The following is a 9,561-nucleotide window of genomic DNA, read 5'->3' on the forward strand; positions in this document are numbered from 1 at the left end:
TTTTTTGTGGGCGGAGCTTAGGTGGAGGCAGAGCCCGTCCACTTTGCTAATGCTAGTTAGCAAGTTTTGTTAGCTTTTTTTTTTTTTTTTTTTTTTTTACTTTTTCCGCTTGTTTTGCCTCCAGCCTCCATAATTGTGACGTCGGTGCAAAAAGGGTCTATAGACGGTACGACTGTAAAACCGACAAGACTCATGATTTTACAAGATCCAGAGTTTAGAGAATAGATTGAGGATTTAGAATAGATTGTGATGATGAACCATGTGTAGTGAAGTGACGTCTCACCGTGGTTGAGAATGATGTTGCCTTCAGTGACTCCTCAACAGGGAACGTGTAGAACTCATACTTACCTGGCAGGGGAGACACCATGATCATGAAGGTGGTTCACCCAGGGTGAGGCTCAGCCATTGCACTCCGGTTGTGCTGACCCCTGCGAATTCCCCAAATGTGGGAATCTCGACTGCATAATTTCTGGTAGTGGGGGACTGCGTTCGCGCTCTCCCCTGATTTACTGGTACAATAATAGAAATTAATTGTGTTTAGAGTGAGTGTATCTTCATCTATTGAAATGGAGTATTGCACTCAAAATGCTCTTTTATTTAATTTAAGTTTTTGTTATTGAATCATGTTTATGTTGCACTTATAAAGCAAATTTATGAAATCAAATGCTTAAATTTCATTCGTTTGAAGAATCGAAAGGGGGGCGATGATATAACAGTATTCCCAGCTACAAAAACATGTGGTGAATCACCAAACTGCTGTGATTGTGCCTGGTTATATGAAGAAATGTGTTGCTGCATGATTGTCATTGTTACATTTTGTCATTGTTCTTGATGGCATCATGTACTATATATAATATTGATGTTGTTATTATTGAAGGTAATGTATTGATATGTACCAGGGACAAAAGATAGTGTGTTGTAGGAAAAGCCCTAATGTTATAGGATTTAATCAAGAAGTCACCTTTTCCACAGTATAGTGGTTTAAATAATCTGACAAATAACATAATCGATTGTGAATTTATCTACAGTTACATTGAATATTGCTAAGTTATGTTTTAATATTTTATATTTCGAGTAAACTATCGAAAGAAGAATTACACAACAGTATTCCTAGTTGAAATTCACAATAACAAGTCTAAGTTTACTTGTGTGCGTCCATAACTTGTGTACACTGTATTGTCAGAGCCTTTTGAGGACAAAAACTCTTCTTTTGTACTTTTTGTGTCCCTGAGTTGTTTGGTTGCAGGATCGTCAAAGAGAAGTCAGATTAACTGTGTGTTTTCTTTTATACAGTGTGGCTCTGGACAGGATCGCTCTGCTGTGTGAGACGAGACGAGAGTTTTGCTGAGACTGAGTCTGTGGATCTGGCAACATCGTGTCCGTTCTTTCTTTCAAGACCTTGTTCCTGCTGTGCTTGTAATATGTACATATTCAATCTGTGTGCAGTCAGATCTTTTGAGCAGATCGACGTGGTCTTCAATATGGTGGCAGATGATATTTTAGTCGACTAAAGGGTGATTCGTTCAACTGATTAAATCCTGGACAGTCTTGGTATTGATTTCGACCTTTGCCACTAAACAACGAGTCAGAACTGCGGTCCGAGATTCTCAGAGCAATTCTGCTGATCAGGTAAACCTGAGTGGGAACTTAAAGTGACAATATAGGACAAATCAACACATTTATTTCTAGGTTTAATTCATTTACAAATTAAATGAAAATACATTTAAATAATGTCATGCTTGGAAATTATTGAATTGCCACACATAGCACTTATGACATCATTGACTTCTTTACTATCACAGGTTTAGCATTTGTTTCATAAATACATATATGTGCAAAACTGTAATATGCAGACCTTTATAATGAACAGTATGAAAAAGAAAGTTGATTCGAGGGGTGTTTAGTGTGAACAAACAGCTGGACCATGAGGTTTTAAGCATCTGGTATGTCCCCATAAACCCATCAAAATATACTCTAGTAAAACAGAAACTTACAATTGGCATTACAATATGTTGCAACATGTGCAGGGCCTCTAACTTGTTCCCAATTAAAACTAAAAAGCATCAAGAAGTTCCAAGGACCTTACAAAGTCCCAAAAAAGAAGAAAAGAAAATAAGGCATTCATTAGCTGGAACAAGTGCCTTTGGTTGAACCAATGGGGGAGACAGCCTCCTGCAACAGAGAACGCAAATAAATCATCATAAACAGTTAAACATGAGATGGACAATATATGTTACCCCTTTTCCACCAACAAGAACCAGGTGCTGGTTCGGAGCTAGAGCTAGTGCCGGTTCGGAGTTGGTTCGACTGACGAGCCTCCAAAGAACCGGTTTGCTTTTCCACAGGCTAAAAGAGCCAACGCAGAGCCAGGTCTTACGTCACAGCTACGTCTCATCTTTCTCAGCAACGTTAGCGCGGCGGCGCCAAACACAAACACATCATCAACAATGGGGCACGTTGCTTTGCTATTGATGTTCATGGCTTTGCGGACCTACATCGGCATCCAAACACCGCGGATCCAACGTGTTCGCGCAGCTCGCCATTATTTGTACAGACGGAGATTACAAGCGAGAGTAACGGCATGTACATAACATTTATTTTTAACAATAAGATGCCGACTTTAGCCTTAAATTTATATTTTAGATCGCGTCCATCGTGTTTAGCTGCTGTTAGCTCGATTAGCTGCTATTTGAAAATGGCAGTCACAAGTTTCTCTTCAGTCTTGTTGGCCACGGTAACCCCGCCCCCAGCCTCTGACGCAAGCGGTTCTTTCTTGGCTCCGTTCTAGACCCTGCAATGATTTGGTGCTACTTAAGAACCAGTTTTACTGGTTCGGAGCTGGTGCTTTGGCGGTGGAAAAACAAAGAACCGATTTGAAACTAGGCTCTGGCTCCGAACCAGCACCAGCTCTGCCTTGGTGGAAAAGGGGTATGTGTCAATAATAGTATATGATAAATGCATAATAAAATACTGTACGTTTATAATGTACATTAAAGCCCTATTCGGATGGGATTAGCTTTACAAGGGTTGATGGAGGAATGTAATTTTACCACAGGATATCTACTATAATAATGGCCAGTTCGCACGGGATAAGATATCTCAGTAAAACTAGTAGAAGTGTGAGGGGTAACTCAATTTACACACTTATAACTTGTCCCACCGTCAAGAACGCAACTGAATATGCTTCTTCAAGGGCCTCCATAGTTGAAAAACCGCGGAAAACTACTTTTAAACAGGAAACGGCAGAATATTTATGTGCATATTTACAGCTGGTCTATTCACACAGGATTAGCCGTAATCTTTACTGACATTGTCCGTGATGATTACTGAGATGGCATATTTGGACGGGACTAAAATCACTGAGAAGCTCTGGTAATAATTACTTTACCCCATCTCTCCATGTTAAACTAATCCAGTCCGAATAGGGCTTAACAGTATAGTACATAGGACAGTGTATAGACCATGTAGTTCATTTGTACCTCACATCATGTTTTCAGTACTGGAAATACTGCTAATAACTTTTTATGTGTCAACAATAGATTATTAACCTGGTGACCTGGAGGCGAGCCCAGCGAGACCTTTGAGCTCATCAACGTCTGTCTGGACAAGCCAGAACGTCTCCTGGATGAGCATCACTCTGCGAACACGGTGCTTCAGCTGCTCCCTCGATACATGGAGACGCACCATGTCTTCATCGCGTCAGTTCTTTGCCCTTGATGAGCAGCTCCAGGTCTGTTGTAGGCCAGCACCGCTCCTGCTAGAGCAGATTTGAAGACTGCATACTTGGAGTGGCTGTCTGTGTGAATGACTGCATCAAATCAATATAAGGAAACCTGTTGTTGGTGGTTTTGTTTTTCTTTTTGTTTGTTCAGGATGGTGAGTTTTTGTTTGTTTAGTTATATTAGAATAGAGGGAAAGTCTAGGTAAGTAAGCTGACCCGGAAGACCCTTTTGTGTTTGTTATTTTTCTCGGGAGTTAGGAAAGTTTTAACTGAGTTGTAGTTTAGATTAGTTAGCTCACCAGTCCTTAACTTTTGTATGTTTATATTTCCCTTGTTTGTTTGTTTGTTTGTTTGTTTTGTTGTATGGTTGTAATAATGCATAATCAGATCATGCTGTGATCATGTTAATAATTCAAAACATTATTAAACTGAAAGGCTATACCTTCAAAGGAGGCGAGAGCTTCCACCAGCAGAGCGTCATCCGCCCAAACGCCATCACCTTTGGACCCTGATGAGCACGAGCCGGCCCTGTCCTGTGGAGGTTTCTCTGAAGTACAGGTGAAGTTCAGCCACCAAGTTTGTATTAAGTGTTGCACTGTGATTTCTACTAAAGGCACCTTAAGCAACTTGCCTCTTTGTTGAGAATGTACCGCCTGAAGTGCTTCAGTGACTTGGCGGTGATGTCCTCCTTCAGTGCGCCTGCTGTGCCATTTTTCACTCATGGTCGGTCCCAGCTTGCGGGTCAGCCTGAAGGGTTTTGTGCATGCTGTACCATTGCCACATCTTCAGGAACGTGAACGACCTGAAGCGGCCCTGCCAATAAATGGCCCTGTCCACATTTATCTCGAGGTGGCAGGAGACCTGTGGAAATATCTGCACATATCTCAGCAGGAGATCCTTCATCCAGTCGCCATGGCTCGGTTTTCTGTCAGGCTGGCGGCATTCTTTGATGTGAAGATGTAGGACACTAAAATATCAAGTAAGATAATTAATTCATGGAAAAACAAATCATGAAAATTTTGATTGTTTAGTGCAACATACTTACTAAATTTAGCCTACATAATTTTCCACCAGCCATTTAAAACTTTGGCCGTTGTACTTCCCAAAGATCAGATTAATCTGGCCGAGGTACTGCACCTCTGTTGGTGTCGAGGTGATGGGATGACATTTCCTTTTAGCTGAAGACATAGAAATTGTAATTACTTTAATGACGAGCACAAAACATAGTGGAAACACATCATCAGCCCTAGTGCCAAGATATTGCCCACACCGACCTTCCTCACAAACCGTCTTTTTATCCTGGACCGTGTTCCTGTCAAAGCACGTGTTGCAAGATGGATTTTACAAGGTTTCAAAGTGGGAGATGGATGCATTTTTCTCAGTCCTGTTACCAAAAATCAGGTGTCTTTTAAAAAGTATGTTTAAAAAAAATTGGCAACTAATTTCTTTGTTTTACTCTCACAAAAGTGTTGATTTTAAAGAAATGGTAGGTTGCATGTTTAAATAATTGATATTTGTCACTAAAAATCACAATATATGCACACAAGGTGTAAAAAAAAAAAAAAAAATGCAAAGCCATTTTTTCATTTTAAAGGAGACCCAAACCTTAAATTTATAAATGTTTTTATCATGTAATTAATTAAACTGTTGGATAAATGATAAACATAACACAATTGAGAAAATCAGTGGTTTAACTTGATTTTTTTTAGAGAAAAACAATTTAATTACAGGAATGAAAATTGCATAACAGGAATGAACGTAACAGGAATGTATCCGGACATTCCTGTGTGTGTGTGTGTGTGTCAGCCAAAAACTTACTGTGCAAATTTTTTTATGGTATCCAAAAGGAACCATTTTTGCTTTTTGTTTTTCTTTTGAGTGAGGGTCTGCCTCTTTCCAGTTGTGATGCGACTCACATCATCCCTTGAGTAAAAAGCCCTCACTCTGCTTATCAGAACATCTGCAACCCTGTTGTTCTGCTTCCGTTGGTAGGTGTAGTTAACCTTCAAATTCTTCTCATTCTTGCATCTTTTAGTTGAAAAGCCCAGTGAGTTTAGAGCAAACCGTTGCATTCTGTACTTTTTCAGAACTTTTCCTGTTATCACTTTTGAAATGATTTGTTTTTCCCTCTCCCCCCGTGCAATTTTGTACTTGTTTCGGATGTCCTCCACCAGAGCTTCATGAAACAAAAGAGTCCTCCGAATGGCCACACTTGGAAGCTGTCTCAACTGTTTGTTTACCTTTGTGCGTGGAGATGCATTTTTCTTTTTAAAGCGCTGGAGTCTTTTCTTGTGCTTTTTTGTTTTTTTTGTTTTCTTTTTTCAACAGAACCTTTTGCTCTTGAATTTGTTTATGATGCTTTTTTCTTGTTTTTCGGATTCTTCTCTGCCCTTGATTATGTTGCCTAAAAACACACGCACCATAATAAATTACACATTGCAATAGTCAGGAAAATGTACTGTAACATTGTTAAATTAACCACTATGATCTGATGGCTAAATTCATACATCCGGTTTGACAGACAGGCTTAAGGTAGTCCCAGACTAAAATGCATGTTTGAGCTGTTTTAACTGAAAGCATATCTTAAAGGAGTCATAACCTAGTATTGCATTGGATACCTACTGCTGTATTATAGTCTTTCAGGCCCTTCTAAAAAAGAAAAGTGGAAAAAAAATAAACACAGACCTACTTTTATCCTTATTTCTGAAGGCATTATTGTCTCGCGAGATCAATGCGATGTTTTGGCTGTCGTGGACGCTCTATATGGCTCTGCACGCCAGTTGAAAGGGTTGTTGGGACAGCGTCATTAAAAATGAATTTCGTCCACTGGTCCCTGATAGTTTCGTCCGATTTTGGGAGATAAAACACATTTACATGTTTTTTATGGCAATCAACCACAGAGCAAGTCCGGTGTGCACTCGGTTTCTCCATCTTTCTCGACTGAACTGAATATGAGGGGGAGGGGGGAGGGGGGAAGGGGGGGGGGGGGGGGCTTCCTGCTGCGGTGTCCATATATGGTATATCCTACTACCTCATGACGTCAAGAGCAAAATCTCGTATTTGAGTGGGCGTGCACGCGCGCTGGTTTATTTACCCTGAGGTAAACAAACGCTTCACTTTTAAATATCGGCTTCCCGGCCAGTGTATAATCGTTAGTCGCTCATAACATACATTGATTCTCGTGGAAAAGTGAAAATTGCAGGTTATGACTCCTTTAAAATATGTCAGTGCCATTTTTTTTGTCTCAAGATGCACACCAGTAATGTTTTTTTCAAAGGCACATTTATAAAACTCTAATTGAACTAAGGCCTAATCCTGACTTAATCTAAACCCTGTCTGTGAAACCGGGACATTGTAATGTAATCATGTCTATTTTAATTAACCCTAACCCCTCTAGCACATTGTCTTGAGCACATGAGTGTTTCATGAAGTAGACCTGGAAGTGCTTGGTTGTGGATGTACAGCTTGCTCTGGTGATAACTGGGGGCTGTGTGGAGGGGTGACAAGGTGCTTGAGGGCTTCTTTCCTGTCTTTGATGCTATGGTAATTCTCCCTCCACTTTCTGCGACGTCTGCCCTTTTCTCTCTTACTGAGGTCATTGATTAGTTTCTTCCTGCCTGACTTCGAGGTCCTTCCTGTATTTTTCATCTTCCTTCTCTAAATATTTCTGTCTCCTCTCTGGGTCTGCATCACGTCGGGCGCGATAGAGTCGCTGCCTTTCTGCAGCACTTAGTGGTGGATTGGCTCCCTGTAAGCATGGTATTCACATTGAAAAACTGATACGTCTACAACTTAAGTAACGGTAACTGTAAAACTTTAAAAATCAAGTAAATCGTATTACATAAACTAATATTTACACTAATAAATCAATACACCGGAGGATGCTTCTCACTCCTGTCACTGTTACTCAGTCCTGTTATGAGTTTATATTAGTAACAGGACTGAGTTTTTTGCATAAAATTAGCAAAAACATGAAATATAGCCACATAGCATACTTGCTAATAGCATGAGGATACTGAGCAAATTCTAGTGATTTACCAAACATTTGTATCTTAAAAATAAACAAATAACATCAAACAAATAATTTGGGTAACAGGACAGTATGTTGAGATTGACCTTCTCAGACATAGTTGCAATATCATCAAATATACAGAAAATAAAATGAGAGGACTTACTTTTGGTCTTGCCATTGCCTTCAGAAGATCTAGATGATGCAACTTCTTGTTGAAAATGTGTCTTGTGGAATGTTCCAAGTTTTTTATAGGGGGGAATGTGTTCGAGTAACAGAACTGAGTGAAAACCCGGGGACATGACTAAAATGTTTATTTGATTTAAAATATTAGATAAAATATTTTTTTCTCATGAAATCTTTTTTTTTTTTTTTTTAAAGCATAGATTGGATATAAAGTCACACAACAGTGCAAAAGAAATAAGATTTCTGAAGGATTTTTTTGTGCGTTCTAGGTAGTTTTTATTCATGTTTTTAATTAAACATTTTAAATTTGCATTTAGCTTAATGTGCGGGACACTTTGCTTAATAATAAGGCTCTAAAAACTCAAAAAATGGATTTTAGAGTTAATTTTCATGCATTTTTATACATATAATGTCCTGGGGACAGAAATGTCACCCATTCGGTGGAATGGCTCAAACACACCTGTAGGAAACAGTCTTATAATCATCATAATGATACACACAGGGGGAGAAAATATTTTTACCATGACAAATACAAGAGGCCATGATGAGGTTAGGAGTATTAACCCTTGTGCGTCCTTATGGATATGTCTTTATTTATTATTATTATTTTATCATGTTGCCTGTGTTAATGCCAACTGCAGAAATTTTGGTGCAAGTGTGTATTTTTATTTGAAATGTTCTATTTCACCCCCATTTCCTTTAATAAATCTATTTTACACCAAGTACACAAAATAGTTACAAAAGTAAACAAATAGTAGACAAAAATGTCTATACATTCTCACTCCAATAATAATATAATTATAATGATGATTATTCCCAACGCCTCAGGAAACCGGTTGGTGGTTTTGGAGTTTTCTTTTGTTCAGGATGGTGAGTTTTTGTTTGTTTAGTTATTAGAATAGAGGGAAAGTCTAGGTAAGTAAGCTGACCCGGAAGACCCTTTTGTGTTTATTTTTCTCGGGAGTTTGGAAAGTTTTAACTGAGTTGTAGTTTAGATTAGTTAGCTCACCAGTCCTTAACTTTTGTATGTTTATATTTTCCTTGTTTGTTTGTTTGTTTTGTTACTTTTTGCTGCCAATTGATTTGCTTTTTTCTTGCCCTTGCGATTTGCTTCGCCATTTTTCTGAATGGCTTTTTATGTTATTTTGTCAAATGTAACATTCAGTATTATAGAAGAGGACACGGTAAAGCTGATTTTAGGCTGAGTACTTTTTCCCCGACGAGGGCAGAGGGTGAGAAGGCCAAGGTTAAAGAGTCGCGGTTCGCTACACATTATTGTAGAAGCAACATGTTGATGTTTGCGCTCGCTAACGATTTGTCAAGAGACCTTATGTGCCACTCGCAGCTGAAAACTGTATTTCTATGATATTGCTGTCGAAGAGGATTTACTTATTATATAGAGTTAACAAAAAATTTCATGAGCATTGTAATGTTTGAAGCGGATCTCATAACAATTGCCAGTAGACCGGGAAGATTTTAAAAAGAACGGGATATTCATAATCCAGTAAGATCAAGATGCTGTGGAAAGACCACGAGCTGAGCGACGCGCTGAAAAGGGGCGGGCTGTTTGCAACGTCTCTGTTCTGTGATTAGTCTACAGTCTACTCTAGACTCCCAGCCAATCAGAAAGCCCAATTCGCAAAAT

General features: G+C 39.1%; 2 long non-coding RNA genes across 11 annotated transcripts in view; one reads left to right on the forward strand and one right to left on the reverse strand.

The window, feature by feature from the left end:
• LOC311287794 overlaps nucleotides 1–5,272 on the forward strand; it is a 55,026-nt gene extending 49,754 nt beyond the window's left edge. Inside the window, exons 2-3 of the long non-coding RNA XR_014626804.1 lie at nucleotides 1,294–1,629; nucleotides 3,540–5,272. This is a non-coding gene — a long non-coding RNA (uncharacterized lncRNA). The remainder of the gene's footprint in view (nucleotides 1–1,293; nucleotides 1,630–3,539) is intronic.
• On the reverse strand, nucleotides 1,667–8,483 carry LOC311287793. 10 transcript variants are annotated; one of them, XR_014626801.1, is made up of 8 exons: nucleotides 7,897–8,472; nucleotides 5,540–6,125; nucleotides 4,996–5,105; nucleotides 4,767–4,899; nucleotides 4,353–4,688; nucleotides 4,164–4,268; nucleotides 3,549–3,754; nucleotides 1,669–2,172 (listed from the first exon to the last, which is right to left on the reverse strand). It is a non-coding gene; the product is annotated as an uncharacterized lncRNA (long non-coding RNA). The 10 variants fall into 10 exon arrangements; XR_014626796.1 differs by having other exon boundaries at nucleotides 1,667–2,172; nucleotides 4,996–6,125; nucleotides 7,897–8,480; XR_014626799.1 differs by having other exon boundaries at nucleotides 4,767–5,105; nucleotides 7,897–8,473.
• Nucleotides 8,484–9,561: the final 1,078 nt, after the last annotated feature.

Source organism: Rutilus rutilus (assembly GCF_951802725.1).
Source record: "Rutilus rutilus genome assembly, chromosome: 3".
NCBI classification, from domain to species: Eukaryota; Metazoa; Chordata; class Actinopteri; order Cypriniformes; family Leuciscidae; genus Rutilus; species Rutilus rutilus.